Raw genomic sequence first — 12,537 nt, 5'->3', positions numbered from 1 at the left:
TTTGGAAGCCAATGTTTATTTTTACTCCACTACATTTATTTGACAAAAGTAAGTACTAGTCACTAGATTATTAGCTAAAACAGAATATCAATAAACTAATAAATACACTATGATACATAAGTATAGGTTAAGATATCTAGCAGCAGTATATAAAGTAATCAATTCAGTAATTTAATATATGTGATTCTAAAATGGAACATTACACACAATAAGTACTTTTACTTTCAGTACTTTAAGTATATTTTAATGCCAATACTTTGTAAGTTTTCTTAAGTAAGATTTGAAATGAAGGACTTTTACTTGTAAAAGAGCCTTTTGACACTGTAGTAGTTCTACTCGTACTTTAGTTGAAGAGCAACTTCCAGGTTAAAGACACCTGTGAATAAATGTGTAGGAAAATTATGAATACACTAGATTTTCCCAAAAATATACAGAAATATACACGACAGTGACATCTGGCGTCGTTTTTGTAAGAAATGTTCACTTCCGCATAAAAGAGTCTCGGCACGTGACCTCCCGCGTGTGACGTAACACGGGGGACACAAGGGGGAGAGCGGCCGGTGTAACGTATTAATAAACATGGATCCCAATGTTAGTTTCGACACAGAAGACACAGAAGGAGTTGAACATGAATATTCAAATGCATATGACGGACCACAACCTTATAATTATGAGCCTGCTAGGCGTCCAAGAGACCAGGAGCAGCCAAGGATTAGAAGAAATAATGGCCATCGTAGAGAAATTGAGCTTTGGTGTGAGGAGAACCAGTGGAGAACTGGGCAGCTATCTTGGTGAGTGACCGGCGTTAGCTACAGAATGTTAGCTAACGTGACATCACAACATTGTAAAGTTAGCTATCATATATCAGGCTATAACTAAAGTAGCATTGATAATATAGTAACGTTACTGGCAGGACTGTTGATATTGATCCATAATAGAAACTAATGCGCAAGTATCAGCCGTATCTCGCGTTAACTAATGCAACTCCACACTACGGTGCTGTGTACCGGAGGAGAGACGCGAGATACGGCTGATACTTGACGATCTGGCGGAGAAAGGTTGTGGAGCCTCCGTTGATATGTCGTTGTAAATGGCTTGATGGAAAGCAGGTGTGTAGTTGGGGAGGGTGCACAGCTGATTGCAGCAGGTGAGTGGAGGTTGAGCCGGGAGCCATGAGTGACAGCCACCACGCACACACAAACAACACAGTACCGGAGGGGAGAGAGAGAGAGCAGCGAAGGGGGGGAGAGAGAAGTAATACGGTTTCCTGATAAAGCTGTGGAGAGTATGTGCTGCAGGGAGGTGGATGCACAAAGCACCCAGGAACGAAGCTCCGGTCCTTTTTACTGTGGACTCGATGTCCTGACAGGCTGGTATTTGTGCAACCTGCACAAACACAATACTGCACCATGATTACAAATGGTGAAATACAATGTAAAACTACCGAAAAATACCAGCTCCTTAAAACACAACCGCTCTACTCAACGCAACTCTACTATACCCGCGGTCAGAGAGCGGAGATGTGTCCCCTGCGTGATGTAATATGACGCGTTTGACGTATGACCTTAAAAAAAAGCCGTTTTTTAAGAGCAGAGCTCAAAATTGCTCCTTTCCCTCTGAATTCCTGCCCTTATGTCTCGTAAAACATATCAAATCCTGCATTCACTTTTTTAATTGTAATTTTCAAGCAAGTTTAAGCATAAATGTAGAAAAAATAAAAACCTGCAAGATGCTCTTTAAGTATCTGAGTACTTCTCACACCACTGATGATTTCTGAGCAGGTCCTTTGTAGTGGATGTTAGAAATGAAGAGTTATTCCAAAGTTCCAAAAAAAGGGTAGTCAAAAGCAAAGATTATTTCCAGAAAACATGCCGTGGTTATGGAAGATGATAATCCTTGATGTTAGCAGTTGTATTATTTATTATTATTTGTTTTCTACTTAACCCTGCTAAATGTATCACTGAAGGAGGAGCGGGCACTGCTGTTGTGGTTTACACATGTATTCAATATCGCCATCTAGTTCCATCATATCAGAGAGAAGGCAGATGTCCAACACTCAACAAGTCACTGCAGAATATCTAGAAATAATATGGCTGAGTTCCAGCAGCTGTCCCCTCCTCCCAGCATGTGGACAGTCAGAGAACTGTGATCCCCTCTAAACAGACAGCTGGACTTCCTGTCACCACTCTTAGGTGGCTGTGCTGTCATAATTTGCTCCAAAATATTCAAACTCAACTTTGGTGGAAGAAAACATAAAAAGAAAATCAACCAATGACCAAAAATGTTCCAGCATCACCTTTATACAATACCATACCATACAAGTTGATTGTCAGATTGAGTCTGAAACTAAGACAAGACACAAGGGAACAGAGATGTAACAAAACGTCCCTGAAGAGAGACGTGCTCCAGACAGCACGGACACACTGATGAGCCTCTTTCTGCTCCCTTTTCCTTCCCTCAGTGATCAGACATGATCAGTTATGATGTGAATAAATAAGAGAGCTTTTATTAAACGGTGTGTTGTGTTGCAGGGCTACCACCCCTCCCTGCATCCTGACTACCAGCAGTTGGGAGGAGCCATGCTGAATGGTGGAGCAGTGATGTCATCATCGGTGGACTACCATCAGCTGGGTCGACACACGCAGAACCAACACCCCTCTCTGGACGGGTAGGTGCTAGGGTTCACTTTTGGATATATAAAGAGTTAAATCTCCTCACCGTGCTGCAGTGATGTCTCGGTGTACTGCAGGACGCCGTGACATCACTGGGTGAGGCTACAGGTGCAGGAATGCAGGATTTTTACTTGTAACAGAGTAGTTCTACTCTGGTACTTCTACTTTGGCTCAAGTACAACATCTGAGTACTTCTCCCACCTCTGCTGGGGGGAACAGGACAACTCTGATGAATAAAAAAAAAAGAATACAAATTGATATGTATGTGTTTCCCTCTCCTCCTCAGCGGCCTGCAGAGAGACAAGCCTCTCTATCTGAGCTAATCTCAGGACACCATGACACCAAACCTCAGCAAGCCCTTCCACTGCCACACCACCAACCTCCTGAAGCACAGAGCACCTCCACCTGGACACACTGAGTAAAGGGGTGTGTGTGTGTGTGTGTGTGTGTGTGTGTGTGTGTGTGTGTGTGTGTGTGTGTGTGTGTGTGTGTGTGTGTGTGTGTGTGTGTGTGTGTGTGTGTGTGTGTGTGTGTGTGTGTGTGTGTGTGTGTGTGTGTGTGTGTGTGTGTGTGTGTGTGTGTGTGTGTGTGTGTGTGTGTGTGTGTGTGTGTGTGTGTGTGTGTGTGTGTGTGTGTGTGTGTGTGTGTGTGTTTACACAACAGGCCAGTGTTAAGAAGTGTCATGTCCCACGGCTGCTCTGTTGTTGGCTGGGTCTTTTTCTACATGCTATGCTCTGAATTTAAATCATGTTTAGGAGAGGTGTGCAGGTCCTGTGCTGTGCAACATGATAACAGGTGTATATACCCCCCACCCCTCATCACATTTTGTATCCAAAGGCTCCCTCCTGAGAGCGGCTGTAAATGACTGTAACATAATAGTTTGATCTGTCCGTTTAAAACCAAGACGTTTGTCCTCTCTGACCTCACAGTGGCACCAATAATAGTTGGATAACCAAATAACACACAAGCTGTGTTTCCCCGCTGGTTCTTTAATTATTAAATATAAGCATTGGATTTGTAGTGCTGCACGGAGTGATAATGACTGAGTTCACTCTGCTGAGGAATACAGAGGTAGAACGGCAGTGGAGGCTGGCTGTGAATAATAATAATAATGATAATAATAATTGTGTACGATTGAAAGAAATGTCCTTGTTGTCTCGCAGTGAGGTTCAGATCTGCAGGGTAGAAACTCTATGTATTTTAGTCCTTAAAATAATGAAATGTCAAACAATTCTTTGTTTAAAAAAAGAAAAATACTCCTTTGTATGATGACAGCTCCTCCTCCTCCTGGCATATGTCTGTTGATGATATTGATTTGGATCCAAACTGTGTGTGTGAAGTGTTAATGAGAGAGTGTGTGATGGGTTGCATGGTCTCTTTGTCCTCTCTATTTCTCTGCTCACAGAGGCTATTTAAGAAAGTATCCGTGTTGCCGGGCAGGCCGTTTTAATGTTGTTTTTTTAATCAAATCAAGTTTTGTTTTAGTGTTAATGATGATGCTCTGTATCTCTTTGTATTCATGTGTTTCTTGGCAGATGAAAGGACTCTGGGCAACAACAACCATGAAGATTTTCTTATTTTTAGATTCTAATAATGTGTTTGAATAAAGTCAGGCTGCATTGATGTGCAGTCTTTACTCCAAACCCGCTTCCTTCTCCTTTGTTCGTCCTGGACACTTTGTGACAGCCGCTCTAATGACCTGCACGTGGTAATGTAAAGCTGTAGCTGCGGCTCAGGGAGCTGCTGCTCCTGGCCTTTTCATTCATGGAGAAGTAGCTGAGCTGTAATTGCAAAATAAATGTCTTTGAATTCTCAGTAAATATGTATTTTGAACCTTCTCTGAACTCTTATTGGGTCTTTAAAAATTAATGTTACACTCATGGAAAAGAGTCCCATTCACTTTGCTGTTCACTGATTAGCAACAAATATGAAGTGTGGAGCTCATCTGACTTCTTCTAGTGACATCATCAGGTCAACTTTTATTATCATCTCTTTCTTTGGTGTGTGACCAAACACCTGAAACCTCTAAACAACAGAATGTGAGTTGGTCATGAGTACATCAGTAGGTTTGGTGAATAAAGGCTTTGCAACGTTTCCTTACACGTTGCTGCGATCTGGCATCAAACCAATACAACAAGTAGATGTTGTAAACATCAAAATGGAGAGAGCTTTCATGTCGGCTGGTATCGGCCATGTTTCATGAAGACCAATAAATCCAACAGCAAGAACATATGGGTTAAATATGTGGGGGCGTGGGGTGCAGTGGGTTGTGTGTAGTGTGTTGGTGGTTGGGATCAGGGGGGCACAGGTTCAAACCCCACAGCAGTCAGCATGTCGTTGTGTCCCTGAGACACTTCACCCCAAATTGCTCCTGTGGGGATTGCCCACAGTACTGAGTATGTAAGTCGCTTTGGATAAAAGAGTCTAACAAGTGACATGTCATGTAATGTAACTACCCCAAATTCTGCAGAAATATTCCCATGATGCATTTATCCTATCAACTTTTCTCAAAAAGTCAAAAACCACCAGCTTTTTGTGCAATTGAAAATGTTTCATATTCTTCCCTTTTCCAACAGCTTTTATAATGCAATACTTCAAAATGCTCATAAAAACACATGTTAAAAGAAGCCCAGCTCTTCGGTAAAGAACCTGATCAGAGAAGAGCAGAACCCAGAGCAGCTGGCTGCTAGCTGACAGAGCTTTGAGTGAGTTTGAGCTGCTGGAGAAGTTCTGCCTTCAAGTGTTCCTCCAACAGATCCATGCTGCTTCACTGAGGACTTTGAATGTAATAGCAGGCTCGGGGAGTAATAGATTACATGTAATGGGATTACATAAACAGGATAATAAAACAAAAGTAACTGTATTCCCTTACAGTTACATTTCAAAATACCTAATCAGATTACTGTTACATTCCCTTTCCTTCTGAACAAAGCTCTTGTTCCTCAGTAAGAACACACTGCCCCCTAGCGGCCTCCAGAGGGAGCTGCATCAGCACTGGAACACCGCATCAATCTCACTGTAGATCATTGAAACGCATGAAATCAGGATCAGAAGTCCTTTATCGGCCCCATTAACAGTGTTACAGTAAAACTATAATAGCAGGTAAAACATGAAGACATGAAATAATCAAAAAGTAAAGCACACATTAGTAATAAAATACAAATAAAGAGGAATATGTCACAACCATGGCTAAAAATGAGTAGCAGTAATTTCAGTAAACTAAGTTACATAGCTGGCTATTGAACTATTGTAACTTTAAAAGAATATCATTTGGGACATTTATAAAAATAAGGATTAATGATGTGAAATATAACCAAGTGTTAAATCAGACTTTAGTTCCACCTGGAGTAAATTCCCAAGCTACCCTGCATACAAAGTCATTCAAACTAGCTGCACCTTTACCAGCTTTGAGAACACTTTAATCAATCATTATAAAACATATCATATATATTATTCTGAAATGCACCAATCTGCACAATGACTGCTTTTACTTTTGGTACTTCAAGTACATTTTGAAGTTTATACTTTTGTACTTTAACTTGAGTAACATTTTAATTGCAGGAATTTTACTGTAACAGAGTATTCCTACACTGGTACTTCGACTTTTACTCAAGTACAAGATCTGAGTACTTCTCCCAGGATTCAGGATTCCTATTTATTTTTTTTAACTATGTTGAAAGATTAGTTTAAGATCATTTTTTTTATTTTGCTATGAAATTCTGAATTAAAGGCTGCGCGCGAGCTGGTTTTTCGCTGGGTTGAGTCATAACATTTTAATTGCAGGAATTTTACTGTAACAGAGTATTCCTACACTGGTACTTCGACTTTTACTCAAGTACAAGATCTGAGTACTTCTCCCAGGATTCAGGATTCCTATTTTTTTTTTTTAACTATGTTGAAAGATTAGTTTAAGATCATTTTTTTTATTTTGCTATGAAATTCTGAATTAAAGGCTGCGCGCGAGCTGGTTTTTCGCTGGGTTGAGTCATGTGGGTTTTTGAGTGAGATGCGGCACAGCAGCCTGTCAGTTTACTCTTGTTAGGTTAGTTTGGCTGTTATCATTTATATTTATCTGCAACAATGGATATCAGGAAGTGGTTCATGAAAGGAATATGGCAACTCAGCGCCAGATGCAGGCCCATTAGAAGAAATAGGTTACGTTACCAACGAGCTAGCAAGCCAGCCAGGGACAAGGGAGGCTGGCAATCAATTATATTTTGAAGAGAAATTGACTCTCAAGCCGGCTATCTCACAAACTCCGGCTCTGTGCGCAAGTAGGCCGCTGCACACGCTCTCTGCCTCGCTCAATATCTCTCTCTCTCTCTCCCTTTCTCTCCCTCACTCCACCTCTCCACCCTGTGTGCGCCCCCCGTTGTTTTGGATTAGGTAAACCAGGTAACTCAAACATATCCAGGTTATGTTGAACCGGCTTCGTCGTACAGGCCTCAGCTGGTGAACACAGTGACGCTTTAGCAGCTAAACAGACCTGTACCTCCCTCAGGAGTAAGACCAAGTGGAGACCAAACCAGAGTTGATAGAGAGTGGATATCTATCAGTTCTAGTTTAATGCCATCTTCTGATCAATACATGACTGATCATTCGTTGTCTAGACTACTTTGTGTACTCTGATTTTGGATTAGAAAGCTGTTGGTTAGGTATAGCACAAACAGGAAGAGGATGTTGTTCTTTTGCTAGCACAGCAACAAGAAACAACAAGGCTTCTTGGAAACGCAATTCTCTGAGAATTAGCAGCTCCACTGATACCATGGTGAGATATCTGCTCCATGATCTCCTCCAGTCTTGGCAGGGACAAACATGGATTTGAAAAGCGTCCATCGGGGCCTCAGACTCTCAGACGCTGGAGGTTCAGTTATGTAGAGCTGCCTGACTGCAGAAGCACTTAGAGGTTGCTAGTCAGGTCAGCTGTCCTAATAATGCCAGAGGTGAAACTCAACCCGCAGTGACACATCAACGCCAGGCAACGCCACGGCAACTCCACGGCAACGCCCCGGCAACCATCTGCAGTCGCCCTGAGGTCAGAGTCACCTCTGTTACCATTTGTCACGTTCAGGTTCATGAGCCGCCTTATCACTGACGCCCCAATGCACCTGTATCCCACTGCTGGTTTCCTTTCAGCACTTTATAACTATATATATATATTGTACTAATTGGACATTTATTGTATATAAGTACAATTTTGACATACTTGCACTTCACTTTTTATGGAACTTAATACTTCTACTCCACTTAATTTAAAAGGGAAATAATGTAATTTGACTGCACTTCATTTATTGAACAGCTTTATACTTTTAAGAAAAAAGCTTCTCTAAAAATTAAACTGGTGGACTATAAGTCACAAAAGAGTCACATTATTTAAAAAAAATAAAGTCAATCAGACCTTTGTTTGTCAAATAAAATGCTACTTGATGTAACTATATTATCTACAAATCTCAGATGTAAATATAATTACAGTATAAGCACACTTAAAGGCAATTTTTCTGCAGAATGTTAACTTTTACTTTTGATACTTTAAGTTTATTTCGATGATAATACTTGTGTACTTTTATTTAAGTAAGATTTTGAATGCAGGACTTTAACTTGAAGTGAAGTATTTTGACAATAATGTAATGGTACTTTGACTGAAGTGAAGCATCTGAATACACTGCGGGTACTAAAGGCTAACTGCTGGAGAAAAGTCATCATTTTAAAATTAAACATACACAAAGAACATTTAAATAAGATTACAGATAAAGAGTGAAGTATTTCACTGTAGTCTCTCTCTCTCTCTCAGTCGACAGATCAGCCTCCAGATCTATTGAGTAGTTCTAGAGTTCTCAACTATATCACATAATCTTCGTCAGCAAATGGAGGAACTTGTGTTACCAATTTACCTTAAACATCTCCAAAACCACTTTGATGCTACACTGATAACCAGGAGGATGATGCCTCTTTTGGTCCCACTCTGCCATGATTACCGGTTGTTCCCCGCTGTGACGTTGGTGAGCGGGTCGTGCAGTCTCTGAGGAGATGTGCATAACGCTAAAGCTTTACAGTGCTTTACAAGTTTGTTTTGTTGAAACCGGTTCATATTTTAGGAAGAAATGTTGTCTGGCTTTCCTCTTTTGTCGTCCGGCTGCTCTGCTTCAACTCTCAGCAAGTTGCTAAAGAAAGGCTAACCGCTAACTGCTGCTTTACCAATAGCTGCTGTACGCTAGTCTACCGCTACCTCCGTTAGCCGGCCTGCCAGCTAGAAAAATACAAGATCTTATATCATGTTTCTCTGAGAGTTAACATGTTGTTAAGAAAAGTAATAGGGATGAAGATCATGTGGCAGGATTGAAAGTATGTCAAAGTCTGTTTCTAGATAAAAAATGACCTTTGGAGCGTAAAAATAACAGCAAGGATTTTTACTCAAATGAAACTTCTATTTTAGTTGAAGTGCTTTAAGTGCACATTATTCTTAGTCAACTGAGCAACCATCTGCTTATGAAGATCACGTATGGTTTTCTCCCACGAAGGCCAAGAATCAACTTTAAACTAAAAAATAACACAAATCACTTTGATTTTGTGTTAAAATATGTAATTATAAAAAGAAACTACACCAAACATCAGTTTAACACAAACAAATTACAAAAAAAGAATTTCCAGCAGTAGTTCATACCATGAAGAACATAGTCTCTGCATCTGGTGTAAACCATGTTTAATGAGGAAGTGCTTTCAATACGATCCAGTCTTTAAACACGGGTGGAGCTGCTAGCGTATTTTCCTCTCCAGTGCGGTGGGTGGTCGGCTGGTAGTCTTCTCAGGAAGAACCAGCCTCAGCTTCCTCCTGGGGGAGGCTCCCCCCTCCTCTGAGAGGTACTCCTGCTGCAGCAGTGCCTCGGCTGTGGAGGATCCGCTCAAAGCTGCAGAAACACCTGACACATCTGCTGCCTGCACGCTGCCTCCCAACAGGCCTGGAGCCCCTCCCCCAGCTGATATATGGACTGTAGAGCCACTGGGTCCGCTTCCTGTCTGACTTTCAGTGTCTGACAGATTCTCCACAGTGGTCACTGGTGCAGGAGTAGTGTCTGTGGACAAAACATCCATGCTTGGAGGAGCCTTTGTGAGGCCCTGGTGGTCTCCTTCCCCAGTCTGAGAGCCCGGTCCTTGGCCTGGATCAGACTTCAGGCTTGCTACAAGAGAAGAATCGTCAGGGAGAAGCATGTTCTGTGAGCGCACAGGTGCAAGATTACCGGGTGGGTTTGCTGCTAAACTTGAGGCTAGTCCTGCAGACTGGGAGGGATGAAGAGGGGATATATGTGTTGCTACCAAAGGGTTAGCAGGTACAGTGTTAGCTAAAAGAGAGGCAGCAGGAGCCATGAGGCCGACCCCGACTGCTCTGCTAAAGCTGTCAGAGGCACCACTGATGGCTATGCTAGGAGCAAGGGAAGGACCTGGACCACCTGGGAAGTGTGGATTAGATCCTGGAGCGGGGGTGTTGAGTAATATACTCCCAGCTTGCTGAGAGAGGCTGCTGCCAGTCAGGTTTGAGCCAGCTGTACCGAGCAGGGAGAGGTTGGTAGTGCGATCCCTGTCAGGGGCAGAGAGGGATAAGGGTTGCTGTAAGGAAGGCTGAGTACCCATAACCAGTCCAGCTCCCTGAACACTGCCCCCCTGTGTGCTGTGTCCCAGTCCAGTGGCTGATTGTTCCGCAGCTCTGGGGCTGACTCCAGGTTGGGAGTTCTCCAAATGCGGGTTCTCGTCGCAGTCTCCTTCTGTTCTCTGCTTCCCACCTTTTGTCTCTGTGCTTTTCTGTCCTTCTTCTCTGGCTTCCTCTTCGTCACCGTCCTCTGTCAATCCTTTTGTCTTGGAGGATTTCTTCCTTTTCTCACTGCTACCCTTCGTCTTCCCGGACCTTCCTTTCCCTTCCCTTTCCTCTCCTCTTTCTTTTCGATCCTGCCCTTTATCTTTACTCCTCTTTGAGCTGCTTCTCTCTGAGTGGCCCTGCTCAGTCTTCCTCTTCGGATGGACTTTGCTTTTCCGTAGCGGGTTCAAGTTTAGTTTAACCTTCAGTGACCGACTTGATTTGTGTCTTCTTCTCTCTTTGTCTCTGGAGCTCCTCTCATCTTCCTCCCTGTTGTTTTCGCTTCCTTGCTTTCGGCCTCTGGAACTCTGCAGGTCAAACTTTACATTTCTTGCTTCTCTTCTCAACTCTGTGTTCTTCATCCTGTCAAACTGGTGGTGGTGATTATTCCGACCCCTGTCGATCTGTCTGTACTGAGAAGGTAAGCCATCAGACGGTGCAGAGTCTCTCATGCTGGGGGGAGTCCTTCCATGTCTCAGGTTCTGCTCCGGTGCTCTGTGCCTCCGGTTGCAGCTCTCGCAGGGGACAGCCTCAGGTCCTCTGCTCTTACCCTCCATGTCAGTCCTGTAGCTTTCTGCCATTTCTCTGTTTATCCTATAAACAGCCAGGGCCTCGGGTCTCTGACTAAAGGCTTGTTTCTGTGGAACAAAGGAATGGTTGGTGTTGCCACGGGGGGGAAGCTTGTCGTTGCTTAATATTCCCTGCTGAGTCTCGAGCCTCTTCCTGTCTTCCTCTGTCAGTATCCTCATTATCCTAATGTGTCCCTCCTCCTCTGTCTCCATCCCTGTGTTGATCCTGCCGTTCAACCGGGCTCTCATTCGGTTCTGCCCCATCCCTCTCTGACCTTTGGTGCTGCAGTCCAGGCACAAAACATGTCCGTTCTCATCAGCTCTGGACCTAAACTGGCCACCATGGCCATTTGTCCTTGAATCCACCGTCATGGCCTTCCGGTCCCAGGGCTGTCCTCTTTGTGCCTGCAGGAAGAGTTCCCTCTTGTTTTCACTAACATCTAGTTGATTCTCACGGTGATTCACCATTGAGTTACTTCGCTCTTCTTTCTGTCTTTGACTTTCTTTCAATTTCTTCCTCCGAGACACTTGATAGCAGATCAGGACTACCAACAGGGTTAAGCCAACTCCACCTGCAAAACAGAACAGGTAGGATTATAAACAGGGAAGTCTTTAACCTGTTGAGCCCCAAGCTTGTTTTTCAGGCCTCAGGCTCGAAAAGGACATTCCCAGAACAAATGACCATAACTTCCCTTCTAAAAGGGGTAAATTAATAATCTTTTTTCTCAAAGCAATGATACACCTGTGAGTTGGATGTAGAAGAGTCAGAATCAATATAGATGTTTTTTATTTTAAAGTAAATTCAGATTGAACATCTGTCAACAGTGTCCGTCCAAAAATAAAACCTTACTTATAGTGAAAACTACCCTTGAATGATGGGTTATTAGACTAAAAGCTTTAGGAATCCAAACTATAACATATAATACGTACCCTGTATCAAGATTGATGCAAAACAAGTGACATTTGACCTTTTTAGAGAGGTTTAGAAACAAAAAACACACTTCTGGGGTCATTTGGGTGCATTTTCCATATCTCTGGCCCCCCTCGGTCGATTTTGATGAATGACACCTCTTTTTAACCGTTAGAGCCAATAGAATCAAGGGGAAGTTCCTAAAAATCCATCTAAACATTACCCATTGCTGAATGAGTGATGCACAGCCAGAATGCCCAAAACCGGAAGCTGTCATACACTCTGGTTGCTATCATGGAAGCTACGTATATATATATGAAAACCCCATAATTGACATAAATATGAAGATGGATTATCAGTAATCATTTCAGACACATTGGATTAACCTATGGATTAACCTTCAGCAGCGTTTTTATCGTTGTAATGCCATTGAACACAACCTTTGATCAGAAACAGCAAAATGTAAGATATTTCTCCCGTGTTTGCTCTCTGAAAGCTACGTTGTGTGATGTCTTCCCCTGTCGGGAGTTCTGATCGCTC

The 12,537-nt window shown here is 42.7% G+C and overlaps 1 long non-coding RNA gene across 1 annotated transcript; it reads left to right on the top strand.

The window, feature by feature from the left end:
• The first annotated feature begins 2,670 nt into the window (after nt 1–2,670).
• Nucleotides 2,671–4,315, top strand: LOC307020422. The gene is made up of 2 exons (XR_013802888.1): nt 2,671–3,098; nt 4,208–4,315. It is a non-coding gene; the product is annotated as an uncharacterized lncRNA (long non-coding RNA).
• Nucleotides 4,316–12,537: the final 8,222 nt, after the last annotated feature.

The sequence above is a fragment of the Notothenia rossii genome (assembly GCF_949606895.1).
Source record: "Notothenia rossii genome assembly, chromosome: 9".
NCBI classification, from domain to species: domain Eukaryota; kingdom Metazoa; phylum Chordata; class Actinopteri; order Perciformes; family Nototheniidae; genus Notothenia; species Notothenia rossii.
Note: the sequence above shows the minus strand (reverse complement) of the source record. Positions and strands in the feature narration are given on the sequence as shown.